Below are 23,007 nucleotides of genomic sequence, written 5' to 3'. Positions count from 1 at the left end.
GACAGAGACATATGAAATGCAAGCCCCCAATTAGTGATTACACAATTCAACAGACATAGAATTACTCTGTCAAATTCATCTAAAAGGTTCTAAATAGTTATTCTCAATTTCTGTATTTATCACATAAAGACTCATAAGAAAATTTGAGGATCAGCCCTGGTTTACCTATCACATTCTGAGTAGCACTGTACTATGACCTTAGAAAGACAATTTGTAAGCCAGGCATACGCAAAGTCTAGGATATCACACTTCCACGTACTCTTGGAAGCAAAGTATAACCTGTTCCTTTTAGACTTCTAAGGATCAACTATCATTATTATTACCATTCTTCTACTGTATTTAGTTCTTCTCAAGTGATGCATATTTATTAAGATCAGCAGTGCAAATCCTTACAGCTATTTCATTATACACCCTATAAAGTTAACGCCATGTGTTTTTATAGCATAAAACCCAATTTCTTCTTGAGATAATAAACCCATCAGTCAGAGCTCATATACCACTTCTGTTCTGAATTACACACCCAACACTACTGGCACATGATAAAGGCTATTAATTGGCATCTACACATTTACTCTTACAACATTTGACAAGGATAAGAAACAAAAGTAGTGTTTTTACAGGGATATTTTCTCTTGGGTGTTTTTGTGTTCTAGCAAAGGGAGGCATGTGAACATGTTCGTTGAAGAAAGACTGCAGCCTCTTAAATTTTCTCCTCAGGCCCATCAGGGACTCGTGGATAATTTGCAGGCAATTTGTATCCCCTTTTCCTGCAGGACTAAACCTCAGATGTAATTTCTGCACTTGTCAATCACTCTTCTTGTCCCACAGACCATTCTGCAAGAACACGTCATGTTCTGAGGGCTTTCTCACATTTATAAATTCAGCAATTGAAAGGGACTATGCTGGTGGAGTAGAGGGTTTCTATTGGGGGTTTGGGGAAGAGAAATGAGAAGCAAGGAATCAAGTCTGTCCTTAATACGCACTTTTTTCAACATAAGGTAGAGTTGGAAGCACTTGTCAGATGAAGATTAGCTCTAAGTCTCTTCACTTAAAATATTACTTTCTTTTGCCATCCCACTGGGTTAGACTTTCATAAGAAGAGGCAAGATGCCAGTCATGATTTATAACTGCTTCCCTCCCCATGATTGATGGAAGGAGAGTTCAGGGAAGGAGTTCCTTCTCAGATAAGTATAGATATTATCTATAATAATAAAAGCATAATATGCTAATTAGACCAGATGTCCTTCCGGACGAAGCTGGGGCTGTGAGGGAAGCCTGGGTCCTGGGTGCCAGAGGGAAGCCAGTGCCGGCAGCCGGGGGAAGGAAGGCCTACTCTTGCACAAATTTCGTGCATTGGGCCTCTAGTTGTAATAATAATAGGCTCCCCTCTTTTGAGAAAATGAAAGCACATCACATAGTTATTTAACGTATTGCCATCACAAAATGTATACCAGCCATCATTACACCCACTTGGCTTATGGGGAAACTGAGGTACAAGATGGTTTAGAACTTCAACCAGTTTCTTTAGATTTCACTTTTACATGTGAAGCTATAAAAATACATCTCTATTTTTGTACTTCTTTTACTTCATTTTTTTCTCATAATCATCAAAGAAACATATGTTCCTTGTAGTCAACAACAGAAGATCAGATACTATAAATTATCCAAAGTCCCATCCGTTGGAGCCACTACTGTAACCATGTTGGCACGATTCCTTCCAGTCATTTTTCTACAATTTTTTTCTTTTCATAGATAAAATCAAACTGTATGTACAACTTGAGTCCTGCTATGTCACTTTATATTACACCATAAGCCAAAGATATTCTTATCAACACTTGGCAATTTTGACCCTAGTTTTATATTAAGAGTGGAGCAGTAGGTTTCAGGAGTTAGATGATAAACTCTCACAAGCCAGTCCTTGACAGGAGGGACTTGGCATAGCCAGCACAAGACTGGGCCATCCTTCAGTTCCAGCAATGCTGCAATTCAGACCATGTAGGAATGATGCAATGGACCCTCTGGAGCAAGGCGGAGATTCCTGTGACTGATGTACAGCTTTCCTGGGCATTCCATTCACAGAGCTATGATTGAAATCATGTCAGTGAGTCTCTAACCACACGGATATTCTGACAGTCAACATGTTGACACAGGAGCCAGCATGTATTTTTTTTCAGATAGCTACTAGTCGTATCTGAAATCACACTCAGATTCATTACAGTCCTTGATGCAGGGAGCAAATGTTTTGCATCGCCCAGAGGACAGTCACACTAGATGCCACTCCTCATGCCAGAGACCTTGAGTTTCCATCTCACTTTCAAACAGCACCAAAAGATTTATGTAGGTAAGGGATAAGAAGGGGTTTAGGTAATGGTGTGGATGGAGAATAGTAGAGGTGGGAACTTGAGGAACACTTAAGCTCTACACAAACATACACAAATCTAGTTTTATAAAATAACACTGTAATTAATCGTGTAGTCAGAACTTTTGAAAAGAATATAAATGCTCTTAAAATGTAAAAATTAATGTAGCTCATTATGCCAGTTCCTCTAAGGAAAATATGAACATCCACAAAAAAACTCATTCATTCACTCATTCATTCATTCATTCATTCAACAGATATTTACTGAGTGCTGCCTTGTGCCAGGCACTGTTCTGGATCATGTATATAAACAATTACAGGACTGACCAAGTGCCCACTCTCAAAGTTTACATTCTTCAATACATTAGATTTATTTTATCAAAAAAAATTTCCTGTTCCAGTTTAAAGTAAGCTACAGAGACATGACAACTAAATATAATACCTGACCATAGGCAGGAATTTTTATGTGAAGACAAAAAATACAATAAAGGACACTGTTGGATAAACACAAAAACTTGGAATACAAATGACAGAATATATATATCCCTAAACCCTTAATGATCCAGAAAAACAAAAAATAAGCAATCGAGGATAGTGAGAGAGTAAATGATAAATCACATGGAATAAAATGTCAACAGTAAATGATTCTAGGTAAAAGCATATGGACATTTTTTGAATTCTTTTTATTTTGTACTCTTTTTTATTTTGTATTGCTTTGGTAAATTTAAAATTATTTCCAAATAAAAATTTGTTAAAAACCTATTTCACTTTGTAAAATGAGTGAAAATAGAATGTCCTTGAATCATGTGCCAAGCTCTCGGTCATATATGATTTATAGGCATTTGATTGATATTCCGATTTTCTCAGGATTTCAAAGATGGGATGATATCTTCTAATCAGACCCACAGAATAACTGAGGCATGACTTTGAAAATGTCTCTATCTGCCTTCCATAACATGAACCATAGGTGTTCTCTATCTTATCCAAGAACCCAATGATTTCCATCTACACTAATAAAAGAGAAAGATGTAAATTGACCGTACCTTCACGACACCCACCAGCCAATCAGGAGTGAGTATGCAAATTAACCCAACAAAGGTGGTGGGTTAATTTGCAGACGTAGGAGCCAAGCGGCCAGGGCAGGCGTTCCGCACTGCCCCAACCACTCGGGCCTCTGGGCAGTGTGGGAAGGGGGAAAGGCGGCTCCGGGCTGGCACAAAGGCAAAAAGGTGGCTCCGGCCAGAGTGAAGGCAGTGCCAGCAGCCAGGGGAAGGAAGGCCCATTCTTGCATGAATCTTTGTGCATTGGGTCTCTAGTTTATATATAATCTTGTTTACAATATAACTATGTCATTTACCATGTAATTGTTGGGGCCCAGGGCAGGCTGCCCCAAAACAAAATATCCTACAAGGCACATTGGTTACTTTGAATTAAAGTACTTGACAAGCAGCTGCTGAGCCAGGGACACACTCCAAACATTGTTTCCATAGCTGGCAGATGTCTTTGAAAGCACTGCTCTTCTCTTCGCTAGCAGCACTGTGAATATCACCTTCTTTTAGGTCTCTAGTAGCACATAAACTTTATGACAATGAGATCAATTTTCATATGTGGCCAATTGAATCAGTCTCTTTTCATGGTGGTGAAATCTTATAAAATCATTTGCTATATTGCCAGAGGGGAGTATAGAATTTTAACATCATATATATACTAGGCACAATTTATTTCTTAGCTACCCCCAAAGAAGATTTGAGGTGACTATTTTATTTTACCTGTCTTTTCTTTCGTGTGGGCAGAAATTAGATCTTTGGAGGCCATTTACTAGTAAGCTGCATCAAGAAGAGGCAATGTGATAAAGTGGTGAAGAGCATAGATGCTGGATCCAGTTTAAATCATGTACTCATTCTGATGCTGGATCTACCACTAAAGGGTTGTTTGTGCTTGGGTATATTACTTAACTCCCCTGTGCCATAATGTATGGCTCCAGCTGTAAAGTGAGATAATAATAGTATTTACTTCATAGATTATCTTGAGGATTAAAAGTTAGAATATGAAAAGTACTTCAATTAGTAATTGGCCACATGCTGAAATTATTTCCCCCACATTCATGAATTATTTTTAAAATAAATGGCTACAAAATGGGCTACAAAAATATTAGATATTATGACTCAATATACCCATTTAATAATATAAGTAACATACAAGGTATTTTGTCTATGCTAAGTGCTATGTTAAGTGCTTTATATATGTTATTACTGGGAAATTTAACAGAAGAAACAGAGGCTGAGAGAAGATGATTAATTTGTCCAACATCAAACAGTTGGTTAAGTGAGTTTGAACCAGGTACTTTGACTCCAAACCTAGATACTTAACCACAAGAAAACATTGCCTTCTCTTCATACAACTATTTTCCTCACTAACTAGGCAAAAATATTAGTCAAGGTATGGCGAAGATTAGTTAAAACTTACAAACTAAACTAACAGCATTCTGAGTGGAAACCACTACAGAATAGGGACTGTTTTACTCAGAATTGTCATATTTTACCTTTCTGAGGAAGGTTAGTATATTTTATCAGCTTTATTTAAGACTCAGATATTTGGAGGAATATTTGTCTGCCTTCACTTTAGAACACACACAGCTCTCTGAACCTTTTGAAAGACCGTCACAAACCTGATCCTTCCCCCCCCCGTGAATCAAGGATTCCTACTGAGTTAATGTGCACAAATTATTTTTTTTAAATAGAGTTTTACAAGATAGTCATAAACACTTCCTGCAGGTTGAAATTTTCAACTCAGGGAAGACATTAGCTTTAGAAAACTTAAATAGTAATTAGTTTGCTCATGCAAAGGAAAGGAGGAAAAACCCTTGATGGTCTCATTTCTCCATACCTCTAATATACTTATCTTTTTAAAAAAAATATTTTTCTATTTTTAACTTAAATTTATCTTTATTATTGAAAGTATTACAGATGTACCCCTTATTTCCTCCACTGACCACCTCCACCCCACTCTCAACCCTCCCCAAGCCTTCACTGCACTATTGTCTGTGTCCATGGGTTATGCATATGTGCATATATGTTCTTTGGTTAATCCCTTCCTGCCCTCCCTTCCCCCTTCCAAAATACGTCAGTCTGTTGCATGCTTCAATGTCTCTGGATCTATTATTTTCATCAGTTTATTTTGTTCATTAGATTCCACATATGAGTGAGATCATGTGATACTTGTCTTTCTCTGACTGGCTTGTTTCACTTAGCATAATACTGTCCAGGTGCCTCCATGCTGTCTCAAAGGGTAAGAGATCCTTCTTTTTTATAGCTGCATAGTATTCCATGGTGTAAATGTACCACAGCTTTTTTATCCACTTGTCTACTGATGGGTTGTTTCCAGATCTTAACTATTGTAAATAAAGCTGCTATGAACATAGACAGCATATATTTTTCTCTGATTGGTGTTTCAGGTTTCTTAGGATATATTCCTAGAAGTGAGATCACTGGGTCAAATGGCAGTTCCACTTTTAATTTTTTGAGGACACTCCACACTGTTTTCCATAGTGGTTGTACCAGTCTGCATTATATTTAAAAGAAATTCACCTTTCATAAGTCATGTTACATGTCACAAATAATATCACTTTGGATTCATTGCAGATAATGAAGTAGCTGTAGAATCTATTTTTTCATGTCCTACTTTAAAAAAAAAACACTTCTAAAACATATATATATGACATGCTTAGAATTTGTAAATAATTTTCCAAGTTCCTACTCTAAAGAATGGCAAAAATATACATAATAATATAAAGTATTAGTAGTTTCTGATATTTAAGTGTGATTTAACTTGCTTTATAGCCACCATCTTTATTCCTCTAAAAGTTTTCTGCTATGATATAAGAATTTTATCACAAATTCAAAATCAGTTTTTTTTTTTATGTTTGTTTTTTGTGGGTTTTTTTTTTTTTTTGCTCCCTTCAGTACTGGAAACTTAGCCTGTTGTTTTTAAAGCTACAGATGACCTAGGGACCTGGGGGTGGAAAACACTGGGATGGAGGAAAGACATTACCTTTGGATACCAACAGACCTGGGTTTGAGTTCTGACCCTACCACTTATCTGTTACTTTATGCAAAAGACTCTGTATTTAACCTGTTAGGCTCTCCATTCTTTCCAGATTAAATGGGGGCATTATTACTTACTTCTTATATTGTTGTGATGAAGAAATGCAAGAATATATTCTAATGTGTCTGGCACATTGGTACATGTCCAATAAACGGCATTTGTGATCCCTTGGACAACATGACTTCCATGAATGTGAGTATGGACAACTAACTTTGGTCAGTTGTGTTTTAGGGCAGAGAGAGAGAACATATTCTTGCCATGTGCCTAAGCACTCAAATCACTTCAGACCTTGAATAAGGGAATGGATTTGATTCTACTGAAAGCAGTGAGGGAATGGTGTGAGGGAAGGTTTTAAAATCAAATAAAGTTTGAATTTCATCATTCCATTTAACTTGAAGTCTGATTTTAAGTCATTATTTAATTTATGGGGACTTCAGCTTTCTTGTCTATAAAATGTGGCTAAAAATACAGACCTCTTCAACTTAAGGGGAGAATTAAATGAGGTAAAGCTTCTTAACACAGTGCCTGGAAAAAAATGTGAATCCTAATTCCTTATCTGGAGGAGCAATAGCATCCACTCCATCCAAAGGGGGTGATTTCTACATCATCGTTTACTTGTACTGCCCCAAGCATGAAAGAGTAGAGTGGAGATGCTATTGATGCCACCTTTCCTCTTGTTTTCAGCAATCACTAAATGGGCATTGGCCGTTTGCATTGACTGGCATTATGAATGTCATTCCACATATTTAAGATTACACAGCTGATAAGTGGCAAACCCAGAAGGTAAGTGCAAGTTTCTCTGAGATCTCCCCTTCCTGCCCCGCCTGGTTCTCTGCCCTCTCTCTACCTTGGCTGGATGAGGTCCCTCCTGACTATAAACCTTCATGGCATTTTGTTATCACCCATCACATGGCTCATATACTTTTCTACTGGTTGTTAAAGTTATTTGAGTGATTGTATAATTCCCCTGAATCAATAATACATTTCATGAGAGGAGAGACATTATCACACACCATTATTATCATCAAGAGTCCTTTTAGCTTTCCATAATAAGGAAATTTAATTATATCAAGAAACAACATGTCTAAATGTTCATGGTACCAGAGTGTAGCAGTTTAACAATTTCATAAAGAGCCCAAGCTCTTTCTATTTTCTCTCCACCGTATCTAGTGTATTAAACTTTTATTTTCTCCCTTGTCACCTCACAGGTGCAAGACGGCTGTCACAGATCCAAACATCTGGTTATTATTCAAGGTAAGAAGAGAGGGAAAGGGCAGCACCACTGAGTTATATGCTCATTCCTGTCTCTTACAAGACAAAAAACACCCTCCTAGGAGCTCCCTGATTAACTTCCTTTTATATGCTTTTCCAGTACTGGATCCCTTTGTGGATCTTCAAATGTACAAACACTACCGTAGACCCAAATTTCCCTAAATGCAGTGATGTGTAACTAAAGAATTAAAGACTTATTTAGCGCCTTACTGGTGGTTATATGTGATAGCAAGTATAAGGTCGGAAAGCTAAGGAATACATGGATGCTGCATAGCTGTTGAGGATCCCTTCTAAGGAGTGGTGCCCATTTCCATGCAACTTTATAGTAATTTAAACTCATGCCTCAGCAAAGTCACAAAGTGCAAGATGTTGCAGATCTTTAAGTTTGCTTGCAATTAGTTAAGCCCTCAAATGTTAAGTCTCTGAATACCAAGAGTCTACTTTAACCTCTTTTGTGATGAACAAGGTGGATTGTATATGTTTTCCTACTGAATGAATTATTACCCCTTACATTCTTGAGAGAAAGTCTTTGTTGATTGCTGACTTGTAGGCCCAAGCATACGTTTAGTTATAGTTCCCTCAGGTGCCAACAAAGGTAGAATAAACTTTAAAGATGTTTCAGGTGAATAGCATTCTACCCTGTACCTTGGTACAAATTGTGAGTCAATTATTTATGAGTAGAACCCAATTTGTTTAAACCTCATTGACCTTTAATACAGTTATGACACGTGTCTTGACTTGATTCTTCCCTCTATTGATTTGGTCTGGAAAAGTAAAACAAGAGGTAACATGGCCCCTCGGGGTGAGTTAAAATTGTAGGTTATGGCCATGTTAAATTGCTTTAGTATACTTTGTGTCCTTTAGAGTCAGAAAATGAAGCAATAAAGTAAGTTGATGTAAGTAATTCTTGTTTTTAAAAGGACCTTGAAGTGCTCTTAACAATATCATGGATTTGATAAGATCTGCTTCAGACTTCTTAATTTAAAATGAACATAAAGATGGTAAAGCCGAAGGAATGTTGAAATACTAGTGTTGTGCTAACAGCTTTGAAACTGAATTCATGGGAAAGGACTGATAGGAATTCCTTGTTATTGTCTGCCATACTTGGGGAAAATTAAGCAGCAGCCACTGCTAGGAATTTCCTGGGGGGCATATCCAGGTGTACAAAATATGTAGGAGGGTTTCAAATGTTTTTGCTCATTACTTATGTGTCATCAAGTTCAGACAGTGTTTAAAACTCAGGCAATTTTCACGTTTTAAATGTTAATTTTCGTGACAGGCAAACCTATTTAATCTGAATGTGCACAACTTTCTATTTTCTCTTCTCCCTTCTCCTTCTTGTCTGTGATTATTGTGGTACTGATGAGCTTAAAAGAAAGCATTAGGGAAGACAGAAAGAAAACATTAATTCACAGAGAAAAGGAGAGAGCATCACTAGCTGGAGAGAATAGACTGGGAGGAAAGGTGGAGAAAAGAACAGGAGCCAACATGGGAGCATGAGCTGAGTTTGGGACAGAACACAGACATTTAGAGGTAAGAGAATGAGTCGAGGTCTGGTTTATACAGAGATAAATAAACAAAAAAACCCCGCTGATTTCAAAATGTTATTATGTATAATGATTAACGCACTCTGAGATAGCTAGATATTTAAGTTGTTCTTTCAAAGTAAGAATAAGCTGGTTTGGCTTTATGCTGGTTCCTATTATTATCCTTGTAGTTGTCCTCTCTTGCTTTTTAAAGCCTCTTTTTTGTTCATGCCAATACTAATGGATCTAATGATGGATATTCCATGAAGGAAGTATATGACAAAGAGAAAGAGATTCCTAGCTGGAGCTGGGTGGGATGGGATTATCCGGTGAACTGGAAGACCTGGAGTAGATTTCGAGCTCACTAAAGCTGGACCAGAATTGAAAGCTTTTGAGGTAAAAGGTCAATTTTAGGGAGAAGTTGTCACTCTTAAGACCTCAGATACTGCTCAAACACTATTCCTTTGATCTCAGTTTATGCTTTTGTATATTTGAATCTAGAACTCCATTTGTTCCCCTAATAACCAGGAGGCAGCTGTGACCATTATTAAATAAGGTAATATGCAGCAGATATCTGACATGTAGTATGTACTCACTGTTACCTATTACTCTAATACAGATGCTAACTAAATTAAAAATATACACATACATGTATGGAATCAACTTATATCTGTTAACTTCTTTCTATTTTCAATAAATACCTTCTTCTAAATTTATGTCCCTTTTTAGAATCTATGATAAATTTCTTATTTTCAAGAATAAACACACACCATTATGATTGTTCCCTTATCATTGTGCTCAAAATTATTATTGCACTACATTAATTTACACTCATTGCAATTCAATCCAATTAAATTTCTGAAAAACATGGAACTTGAAATCAGAAGATGTAGGTCATAAGCTTTATTTTAGCCAAACAACTTAGGCAAGGTTCTTAACCTCAATGAATCTAAATTTTCCATTTTTATAAATAGAAATAATAGCAACAAATGTATATACATCATCAGCATTGCAGAGTTATCATTAAAACAATTCCGATAATATATGTAAAACTCCAAAGAGTTGTAGCAATTTAAAAGTTACTGTTTATAAACCACTCTTAGTGGCTTTATGTTCATTACTGATTAGAGGGTGAACTTTGAGAGCAGACCCCCTTGCATCTAGTGCAGAACATGAGCACTCCAGAAATGTTTTCTGTGTTTGAACAGAGGAGATGGGCAGCAGACAGACGGTAGACACTGACCAGAGCTGAAGTGGACCCCACAGAACGGCTCTTTAGGAGTAGGGAGCTGGAAAGACTGGCTTACAAGTGGGACTGATTCTTTCCCGTGTTATTTTTTATGACTACAATGGAGTTTGACGTCCTCTACCAAAGATATTATGTGATTTCTTAGTTCAAACTTGCCAACTCATCCCTGGTTCCAAAACAGTAGTTGCCACTTCATGGCTTTTCCCAACTTTTAATTCAGGCATAGTTACACAGAGTGTCACTTATAGCCTTCAGTGCCATGTGCTAACTGGTGGCCTGGTGGCCTGAAGGAGGTTGAGTCTTCCTAGATGAAGGACATCTCCCCCGAGGGTGGCTCTGAATCTTGTTGAATACTTAACCCAGCCTTCATTTTCTCCCACAGCATTTTCCCTTGGAGACGAAAGATTCCTCTGCCTTGAGGCCTCTTAGCTTTTTTCACAAGGCAGGAACTCTCAAGTCATAAACAAATAAAAATGAACGTCATTTGCCATATTCTTGCTATTTTAATTTTTAAAAGAAAGTATCGCTAAATTACAGTGAATGCCAACAGGAAATTCACAATTTTCCTTGCAGCATTTTTTTTATAAGTGAGCAGTTTTCCAACAGATCCAGCTGTCAACAGTGCCCTCCTACTGTTTGACTCACATTCAGAATTCATTTCCATGTGCACCACAATACAAAAATGTTGAAAGCATTAAAGGAGCATGTAGGACACTCTCTAGGTGTTTCTTCCTCCGGCTCAGGCTCCCAAAGCTTTTCTGTTTTGCCTAGTGCTCTCTACAAAACAATGACCCTTTGTGCAATTTTAGAAAACGTACAATGGGATAAAGTTAATGGATGATTTCGTTCCATCCCAGCAGGGAAACCCTGTCTTGGATCCTGAGGAATCTGGTTTCTTTTGTTGTGCAGGGAGTTAAAATTGCAAGCAGAGCCTTAAGAAGTGGTTAAAGTCTCTGGACTCCAAAGATGTGAAATTCCCAATTCCCATAACAGAATTGAGATGCTTATGAATTTGAGAGATTTATGAACAGTTCTTATCGTGGCTTAAAACATAGGCCATCTAGAAGTTGTGAGAAAGGTAATGCCATGCTCTGATAATACCACTGCATCCTGATTACAAATGCCCTAAAGGTCCTTTCTTCTTTCTACTAGTACTTGCCTCTTTTGGAAAGCCATCCACACTGGCTGCAGAGCCAAAAGAATACAGCTACTCCCACGGGCACATCCTTCATCCTCCTGCTGGGGAATTATCTTACCTGCTTCCTCTACCGGAAGATTTCCTCGGCACCTGACCCAGTTTCATTCCTTTGATATTGTGGTTCCTTGCTTCCTGTTCTCTGCATTATTTTATTTGCACACTTGTTGTTTCTTATCAGAATGGCCTGTTCCCTCCTTCTCCTTTTAGTCCTCAGCCACAGATGATGCTCGGTGGTTACTTCTCAACATCATTGATCTATTAAATTCCTTTGTGTTTGATCATTACTCTTTATTGAGCACTTCCTGTGGCCAGGCACTGTACTGGGTGCTTTTCATGTTGTTCTTATTTAATATCCAGACACAAAATTCCAGGCCCCTTGAGACATAGTAACTCCTCCTCCCCAAGGTGTCAGAGCAAGTGAGAGGCAGAGCCAGGAGTCAAAGCCCAATATTCCTGGAGCTAGAATTCATGTTTCATCACAGTGCTACCTGGCCTATGGACACTTTCAAAATTGTGTTCTCTACTGTTAACTCATTGTATTTATGCACACACATACACACATATTCCCTCATGCATGTCCCTGTCCTGTATATCTAACAGCATTTATCATTTTTTGTTATAGATAGTTATTAATATTTTTAAGTTCTCCTCTAAACTGCTAATTTCAGAGAGCAGAGATTGAATCTTATTTATCTTTATGTTCTTTCCCATATACTCAGAGCCTGGCACCAAGGAATTACTCAATAAATGGTAATGACAATATTGGTTTGGTGGAGAAATTATTAGGAAATAAATTTTACTTTACAGGAGTTTATTCAAGTTTCCATCACTATTGTGGTATTATGGCTTGCAATTTTGGCACTCCTAAGGGGAATATTTATAGACTACTAGGGCAATTTACAATTATTCTCTCTTTATGAACAATAATAGCTAATCAATTGCTTATTAAAATAAATGGTTGTATGACTAGGATGGTTTAAAATAGTTCTATATTGCAAAGACCAGTACAATCGAAACAAATAAATATCATTTTTAGCAGCACTTTTAGCAAATAATATGAAGTGAGTTTTTACTTCAGAAGGCAGTGCTGTCAATGAAAGTCAAGTGTCAGACCAATGTTCCTAACACCCATTTCCTCTGCCTTTTTGACTTGGCTTTGACTAGGTATTTGACATACATGTTGATGAATTGTCTGAAGTGGATAATATAGTATTTTCTTTAGAAGATACTACTATTAAGGCAAGGTGGCATGTTAATTTAGTACAAAGGACAATTGTATTTCTAATCCTAACCTCTCCTATGACTGTGCTTTTGGTCACAAGGACATGACAGGACAATGATGATGGCCAGTATAAACCATCACTCCTGGGAAAAGCATGACAATGAAGGAGTGTCACTGGCATAATTTTCATTTTTACAAAAGTCACAGACTTCTTAAATGTGCACCGTGAGGTGCTCATTTTTTCTGAATTAGTGTTCTTTCTGAATTTTTAGGTTGGTCTTTGTTCTAATTTCCATCTCCAGGTTTTCTCTCTTTTTTTTTCATGCTAAATTTAAATGTAAAAAAGAGCCCCAAATCCAAAATAATAGATGGAGGATGGGAAAACACAGGATGATTACTGAGAGACTGCATCGTATATTATATAAAGACAGAGTCTCAGCGATTTATTTGGCCGTGTCCGGGTGCTTGCTCAGGGAGCTAGAGAGCCAGTCTTTCATTCTATCAACAGCTCTTGCTGTCAATTAATTAGAATATATATTCCTATTAATTCAAGGCTGTGTGATGCCTTCTTTATGTGCACTACAAAAATTTCCTCGAAACTGCATCGGTCCTCAGTTGTAACACGCAGCCCGCCCAGAATTTGACTGTTTCTTTCCCAATCTACATATTGTATGCTTGCCAAACTGTGCGGATGATTTTTGGATTGGAAAGATATTACTGCTTTTAATAATATTTTAAAATGTTGAGAGTGTGGATTTAAACTTGATCTCTTTACAAACATGGGTAAGTAAAACCCTTTGCACAGATCAGGAAAGGAAGCCACCTGCGATTTGCCTATACTACGCAAACCAAATGGCTGTATTTCTCTCACAGTGCATCCTCCACAATGGATATAGCTATCACACAGAAAAGAAGGCTCCTTGTCCACTTCTGAAATAATCTAGATGGTTTGAAAATAGAAGTGCTAAACCTATTATCTTCATCCTCAAATCTGATTTCTGAACCTCGGCTAATGCCATTTCAACACTCTGTTGCTTCAGTTAGAACTCTTAAAGTCATCCTTGACTTATGTCCCTTATTTTCCATGTCCAATTGATCATCAGACCTGTCCGTTCTCCCTGAGAAGTGTCCTCTGGCTAAAGTCCTTTTTTATCATCCTCATGGCCACTGGCTTAGACCCTCATCATTTTTGTTTGGAGTATTAATACAGCCTTCTACCTGATTCCTCTAGCATCTATCTTCTTCCCTTCAAGTCCATTCTTCATATAGACACCAGAATGATCTGCCCGAAAACAATTCTCATCAAGTTACCTCTCCTCTAAAGACCTCAGCGGGAGTCCAGTTGTCCACAGGGCGAACTCTAATCTCCTGAGCTGGGCCTATACGGCTTTGGCAATTGGGCAGGGACTGGCTTCTCCTGTTACAGTTCTTGCTGTTTCCTGTGTGGACTCTCCTCTCTGACTCTATTCCTACACTCTCATATCAAGCTCATATTAATTAATTATATTAATTGATGCCTTGCCCGTGTTGCTGCCCTGCTATTTAGGATGCTTCTTTTTCCTTCACCACTTGACAAACTCTTATCTTTTAAAAACATGCTCTTCCGCTTGAATATCACTTTCTCTCTCTCTCTCTCTCTCTCTCTCTCTCTCTCTCTCTCTCTCTCTTGTTTTAATCCTCACCCAGGGATATTTTTCCATAGATTTTTTTTCAAAGAGAATGGAAGGGAGGGGGAGAGACACAGAGAGAAATATCGATGTGAGAGAGACACATCAATTGGTTGCCTCCCACATGTGTCCCCACCAGGGCCTAGACTAAACCTGCCACCTAGGTATGTGCCCTTGACCAGAATCAAACCCAAGACCCTCAGTCTATGGGCTTCTAACCACTGAACAAAACTGGCTAGGGCTAAATATCACCTCCTCTTGAAGTCTTTCCTGACACCGGCAAAGTGATTCTTACCCTGCTCTAGGCTTCCTCATCATGCCAATGATACTTCTATTATAACATTTATTGCTTTGTATTTTACCTATGTGTTAGGTCTGATTATAAACTCTTTGAGGGGAGGACTCTCATACCTGATCCATATTTGAATTATCCAAATACAATGACATTTAATGAATGCTGCAGGAATGAATTGATTCCTGCCCCCCATACTATAGTGCTTTGTAACCAAACCAAATGATATTTTTATTGTAAGTGCTTCTACAATAACATGATATATGCTTTCCAAAAAATTCAATCTTCTGTAAAAACAAAACAAAGATAGACAAACAATAAAAAGGCTCATTGGGCAGACCACTCAAAACATCATGCACTTTGTAATCACAGCACTCATAACAACCATATGTGGTATCTGAGCTAAGCTGGATCTCCCTGGCTGTCCTCCTCAGTGTGGCTGGACCTGACCATGATAGGTCTCAATAAGAAACAGTAATAATAAAGAGGAGATGCTAAGAACACTTGGATTAACTGGAGGGAGTTACTGAGATAATGAAGACGGAAATGGAGTCTGAGCCTATGGGGCTATGCAACCTGCCACCAGTCTCCTGGGGTGGGGGAAGCACCTGTTTGGGGAGGCAGCCTAGAGTGCAAACGTTCATTTACAATTTTCTGAAAGTAGTACTGCAGCCTTAAAAGGGTTGCTGCAACAAATGCAACAGCCACGCTGGAAAGTTATAATTGCCCCCTTGCTATATTATAGGTGTCTCTAATAACTTGCATATTAAAACAATTTGGCTTCCACATTGTGCTGATGTTTCCTGCTTATTAATTATGTTCCCCTATTTATCAATTACTTTTAAGCTAAATCACATTGTAGACATGAGCAGTCTAGCAAAGCAGACAGAATTCATATATTTACATTGTTTAACTAATGCCTATATTCCATCTTTCCAATGAAATGCTGGAGCTAATTCTTTGAAGAGAGGATGTATGTAATACTGAAAGAATTTCACTTTTTTTCAGCTTTTGATATATATTTCTTAGTAGCAGATGCAATTTTTGCTATTCTCTGCCCTGCCCATCTCTGGTTGTGCTGTAGAACCTACACCTCTCCGTCTCTCTTCCCAAGTGGCTTCTGGGTAGTTTTGGCCAGCGGTAGGCACAGGTGGAAGGCTGGCCAGTAGTAGAGGAGAAGCCAGATATTTCTCTGCCCAGTTCCTTGCCCTGGCTGTCACTCTGGCAGTGGCTACCTTCCTTCTGTGGCTCTAGCTCTTGTGGGATTGCCCTTCTTCCAGGGTCTCAGTTCTCACCGGGTGATCCTCTGCTGGGATTCCAGCTCCCACAGCCAGCCCTGGCTTTTGAGCTGTAGGAACAACACCTCTTCCCCTGTCCCCTAGAGGTGGGAGACACTCCCTGGATTGCTAGTTTCTGGGTTGCTTCATTGTTCCTTCTGGCTTCAGCTCTTCCATGACCACGTTACCATTTTCTTATATTCAGTTTCCTTGGCGTAAAAGCTCTAAAGTGTATTTCCCTGATTGGCCTCTGATATGATGCCTAAAACAATATAGAGTAAAATCAGATCTACTACAGGCTCCCATTGCCTAACTTGTAGAATAGAATAAAAATCACCTTGTCTGTATCCATCTGTAAGAAAACAATGGCCATCTATAACCCTAATATGTCATTGGGACTGTTAAATGAGGTCCTGCTGATAATTCCTCAGCTACCGACAAGGCCCACAAACTGTATCCTGCACCCTGACTGGTACTTGGACTTTGACATTCTTATCATGTGCAGGAGAGGCTGGGGCGCTCTGCCGCTGATGATACTCAAGACACAGCTCCAGTGACTGTGTCCAAGATTATGACATTTAATGACTCCTTTCCCCAGTTTTCTTTTCAGTAGACAATTAATTGGGGGAAGGAATTCGAATATCCTGAAATTCCAAAATTTCTGTTGTCTTTATTCCTGGTCAATTTGTAAGAAATAATAACAAAAACTTTAATTAAACCTGAAAATAAGCAAGTTCCAAATCCTTTGAGGACAGCTACAATAAAAAGTCCCACCCCAATTAAAACAGGAATTGGCTCCGTCGGTACACACTACAATACCTAGGAGGATGGAATGTTCGTCATACCCCCACCTAACATCTGCTATTGCAACGAATCCAACTTTTATTGATGAAAAGGGCACTGAAGCCGCAATCCTACAGGCTGACAAAGGAAAGAATAATAAGGCAGCTTTTTTAGTCAGGATTAAGTTGTGTTGGTTGATGAGTTTGGAAAAACAATATTATACTAGGTTTCTGGATAAATACTGCAGAGACCTCTTTTAAATCCTCTAGTAATTTTTTGTACTCCCTCACAAGTAGTAAAACCATTGCTGTGAGGCAGACAGGAGAGGAACCCACAAATAAGACATCTGTTATTGTTATATCAATGATGATATATGCCCGACTCTGAAATAACAACGTTTAATAAGAAATGGAACCTTATCCAAAATGAGATCTCACTCACTTCCACGACTTCATTTGCTACATTAATAAGAGTAAACTGAAGTTTATAATTGAGTGATCTTATCTATTAGCATTAGTAATATATCACAGGTTTAGGGCTTTATATTTTAGATGAATGGAATTTAAAATGTTGGAAAGTTCTGTGATAACATATAGTGTGCATGGACAGATGAGCTTGGTGACACATTGAATAAACAGGAATATATTAGGCTATTTGCCTTCTGTTCTATATTTTTAGAGGAAATTTGCACCTCCCCCAAAGTTTTGGTTTATTTATTACAAGTTTAAGATATTTTTACAATATATTAAAACAATCATGAAAGAATGTTGAGGGTTATAATGCTTGCATAAGATATTTAATATGATGGACCTTAATATTTAAACTGAACTCTAGAGAAATAATTTATTACTTGAATCTAATACACTTTTTCAACATACAGGTGAAAAACAAATTAATAAGAAATGGAACTAAAGGCTATGTCACTGTATGTTAGAAGAATTTTGGAGAACCCCAAAGTACAACTTTTGTGATCGAATAAGCAGTTATTTGCCAGCACCAGATTTATGTGTTAATCGAAAGAATCTTAAACAGGCTCCTTTAAATGCCTCCCAATGATATCCAGAATCTCTTGGTTTTTGCTTATCTTTCTATTGATTTCCTTTGACTCCTATACAAACAAACATCAGCTGAGCTCTTGACTTTGGAAGGGGGCACACTTTCCCCAGTCCCCCGCACCCCCGTCCCCGTCCCCCCTCCCCCGATGCTCGGCAATGCAATATGCACAGAACAGGCCTTGTTCTGCTCTCCTGTGGATTTTCAGCTCAAACTCTGTTTCATCCTCTTCGCCTTTGCTGAAACTGGTGACTACTGAAGCCAAAGTTAGAATGTGTGAATTTGCTTAGAAAGTGGGTGTTAGAGCCAAGTAGGAAATGGCGGGGCCTCTCAACATTTGCCTCCACTGACAGCAACAGACTTTTGGAATCTCCCTCTTTGTTGGGCTCCCATCACTCTTCTCTCTCAACTCTTCTACTTTTCTGGCTGATCTCTGACCTTTCCTTCTCAGTTTACTATATTGATTCTCATTCTTCTTCCCTGCCTTTGAAGGGAGGGGCTTCCAGGGCTCTGTCCTGATCATCTTCTCTATTCATCTACGATACTTTTCTTTAAAATAGGTTTTTATTTATTTCAGAGAGAGAGAGGGAGAGAGAGATAGAAATATCCATGATGAGAGCGAATCATCGATCGGCTGTGTCCTGCACACCCCCTATGGCAGCGGTTCTCAACCTGTGGGTTGCGACCCCTTTGGCAGTGAAATGACCCTTTCACAGGGGTCGCCTAAGACCATCCTGCATATCAGATATTTACATTATGATTCATAACAGTAGCAACATTACAGTTATGAAGTAGCAACAAAAATAATTTTATGGTTGGGTCACAACATGAGGAACTGTATTTAAAGGGCCAGAAGGTTGAGAACCACTGCCCTACGGGGAACAAGCCCGCAACTCAGGCATGTGCCCTAGACCAGGAATCAAACTGTGACTTCCTGGGTCATGGGTGGATGCTCAACCACTGAGCCACACTGACCCAGCTACTATACTTTGAGCTGTATTGAGGTAAAATGTCCACATAAGAATTGTGTATGTATGTGTGTGGGGGAGGGGTTGGGGGTGTATGTAGAAGTATCTTATCTAATAAAAGAGAAACATGCAAATTGACCATACCTCTGCTACACTCACAAGCCACGCGCACAAGCCAATCAGAGTGACTATATGCAAAGTAACCCAACCAAGATGGCGGCTGGCAGCCATGGAGCTGGAGCAAGCAGGAAGTTTGGTTGCCCCGGTGATGGAGGAAGCCAAGCTTCCCACCTGCCCTGGCTGGCTGTGGCCTCCACAAAAGGCAACAAGGTTTCAATTATAGAAGATAAATAAATCCCAGATACCTGCTTCTGGCCAGCCTCCACTGGGAGCTTGGGTGACTGGGGGCCATGGCCAGCCAGCAAACAGCCATCAGCCCCTCACCCAGGCTGGTCAGGCACCCCCGGGGGGGACCCCCACCCTGAAGGGGGTGTGGTCAGTCTGAAAACGGCTCTCAGCCCCTCACCCAGGCTGGCCAGGCACCCCAGCAGAACCCCCACCCTGATCCGGGACACCCTCCAGGGCAAACCAGCCAGCTCCCACCCATGCACCAAGCCTCTATCCTATATAATAAAAGGGTAATATGCAAATTGACCCTAACAGCAGAACGACTGGTCACTATGACACACACTGACCACCGGGGGCAGCTGCTCAATGCAGGAGCTGCCCCCTGGTGGTCAGTGCGCTCCCACAGGGGGAGCTCTGCTCAGCCACAAGCCAGGCTGATGGCTGCCAGTACAGCGGTGGTGGTGGGAGCCTCTCCCGCCTCCTCAGCAGCACTAAGGATGTCCAACTGCAGCTTAGGCCTGCTCCCCGCTGGTAAGTGGACATCCCCCGAGGGCCCCTGGACTGCCAGAGGGATGTCTGACTGCCAGCTTAGGCCTAATTCCCCAGGGAGCGGTCCTAAGCCAGCAGGTGGACGTCCCCCGAGGGGTCTCAGACTGTGAGAGGGCACAGGCCAGGCTGAGGTACCCCCCTCAGTGAGTGCACAAATTTTTGTGCACCGGGCCTCTAGTCCTGTATAATAAAAGCCTAATTTGCAAATCAACCAAACAGCAGAATGACTGGTGGAACCACGGGTTACTATGATGCGCACTGACCACCAGGGGGCAAACACTCAATGCAGGAGCAGCCCTCAGCCTGCAGGCCCTAGGATAGCTGAGGTGGGTGCCAGCAGAGGCTCCCCCTATTGCCCAGTTGGTTGTCCCACAGATTGGCCCTGATCGCCGGCCAGGCCTAGGGACCCTACCCATGCACAAATTTTGTGCATTGGGCCTCTAGTCTCTATATATAAAAGGCTAATATGCTAAGTGTCCGACAGTCCGACCTGTTGCTATGACGTGCACTGACCACCAGGGGGCAGTTGCTTAATACAGGGGCTGCTGAGCTGCAGTGACTTGGCAGCAGTGGTTCTCGAGTGACGCACCCCAAAATCAGAGAAGAGGGAGCTCGGTTCCTTGTGGTGACACGCGATTCCACCTTTGGCCATGAGTTATGTTGTTGCTGGGGCACTGCTGGCCCTGAATCTGGTTTATTGCACTCTTGCATTTGTGTTCCACACCCTGTGTGACAGCAACTTTGCAGAGTGCCCTCTCGCACTCCAGGACCCCTTGGGGGTTGTCGGAGAGCTGGTTTCAGCCCAATCCCCACAGGCCAGACCCAGGGACCCCACCTGCTGGAGGGACCCCACTCACTTTGCAAATGCCCTTTGAGCCACGGCGCTACCCCAGGTGCAGCCAGCTGGGAGGGACTGCAGGAGGTTGGCTCCAGGGCATGTCCAGCCCATCTCACCAAGTCCTGTCCCACTGATCACCTTCTAATTAATTTCCTTTCAATGTGAATGAATCCGTGCACCAGTAGCTCGCCAGTAGCTCGCTGCCACCCTGCTGTAGCTCTCTGCCCGCTGCCCCATCCTCCTGTAGCTCCCTCCACCCCCCGCCCCGCCTCATAGCTTACTGCCCTGCCCCCTCCTGTAGTTATCCGCTGCCCACTTGTAGCTCGCTGCCCCACCCTCCTGCTGATCTGTGATCCGGTCGTTACATGGTCAGTCATTACGCTTCACAGTGTAATGACCATTTGCATATTACATCTTATTATATAAGATATACATATATATATATATATATATATATATATATATATTTCTATTGTGAAGATTCCATATATATATATGTGTGTGTGTGTGTGTGTGTGTGTGTGTGTATTAGAACACTTAAGATCTATCCTCTTAGCAAATTTCAAATACCCAATACAATATTGTTTATATATACTGTATATATTTTTTGTTAAAAAGATTTTTTTAGAGAAAAAGGGAGAAGGAGAGAGAGAAACATGGATCAGCTGTTTCCTGCATGCCCCCTATTGGGGGTTGAGCCTGAAACCCAGGCATGTGCTGTGTGACCAGACATCGAGCCAGTGATCTCGGTGTATGGGAAAATGCTCAACCAACTGAGCCACACCAGCCAGGGCTACAATATTTAGTCAGAATGCTGTATATTGGATTTCCAGAATTTATGCATCTTGCATAATTAAAACTGTGTACTCTTTGACCAACATTTTCTCATTTCTTCCCCCCCCCATCTACTATACTTGATTACCCAAATTGAATGACTGAATAGTGCAAAAGGCGTGGTGTGGCAGGTGTTGTGAGCTCTACTTAAGACACTCATCATATTTGTAAAGCAGACTGTATTATAGTGTTATAGCTTGGAGAAGAAATAATATTCTCTTTCTATGAACTCATGGAGAGTATCCATTTTGGACTTTTATTTAGCCTGCTTTTCAAAATGAGAGTTGGAGTAGTATGTTTCTTTTTTATGTGTGTATGTATTTCTTAATTAATATTAAACAATAATTAGCTTAACTTTTCTTCAAGGTCTTTAACCATTACTGAGAAGATTCCGGGTATATATGATATAAAGGTATCTAATCGCTTCTCAATAGAATCATTATCAGTCTTTACCCTGTCCAGTCCTGTTAGACCTATAGATATATGTAAGTGCAGAGGCCTTTTATTTCTAAGATCAGTCCTCCACAATCCCTGGGCTCAAATCTTGAGACTGGAAAAACATTAGGAGATTTACCTCACCAGGGAGTGGGATCTAGAATTAGTCCTACTTCTCTAAGATCTCTAAGACCTGCTGTTCTAAGATTAGTTCTGGTCCTCATACAGCCCCTAAAGGAAGGCTTCCCTTCATCTTTCTGTGCACATCTAGTGACTACGAATAGACATCTTCCTGGGCTTTTAGACAAGTGTGTCAGGACCCCGCTGGCACTGGCTTCCTGCCCTAGATCCCAGACTACTGGCAGACATACCTTGCATACCTCTTGCCAGTCACCATTCCCAGGAGCTAGACCTTGTCTTTGGTATCTGTAGCTCCTGACAGGTCCTGATCCTCAAATGGACAAAACCCAAAAATGCAGCACTGTCTTACACTAAACCTGAGATGTCACTAAAGTCTGGACACTTCAGTGATTGTCTTCATTGACCAGACGAACCCTATGAATACGATGCTAATTTGCCCTGCTGGGCAGTTCCTTCAGTGGCCAGCTCCACTGTAAGGTCAGTGTTCCAGCTTCAATATCAATCTGCGTCTCTCTTTTTTGCCCACCATCCACGGAAGTCTTAGTATGTTCCATAGTCCAGGCCACACAAATTTGATAATTTTCACTGATCTCTTCAGGCTAGATCAGTCTTAATGAGACAAAATCATGAACTATTAAAGGGGGGTCTGATGGCTTATATTAATGTCCCCTCAAAAATAGTGCTTATTGAATATCTACAAGGTATTGCCTCATTCAGTGTGAGGAGACAGAACTAGAAGACCTTGTTTTTGTCCCGAAAATGTTTACATTCTAATTGGACACTCATAATTGGACACACACACACACACACACACACACACAACATAGGCAATATAAATGTTATGTGAATTAACCCAACCAAAAGTGCCAGAAGAACTCAGATAAAATAGAGA

The sequence above is a fragment of the Myotis lucifugus genome, unplaced genomic scaffold (genome assembly GCF_000147115.1).
Source record: "Myotis lucifugus unplaced genomic scaffold, Myoluc2.0 scaffold_38, whole genome shotgun sequence".
In the NCBI taxonomy this organism is placed as follows: Eukaryota; Metazoa; Chordata; class Mammalia; order Chiroptera; family Vespertilionidae; genus Myotis; species Myotis lucifugus.
Note: the sequence above shows the minus strand (reverse complement) of the source record.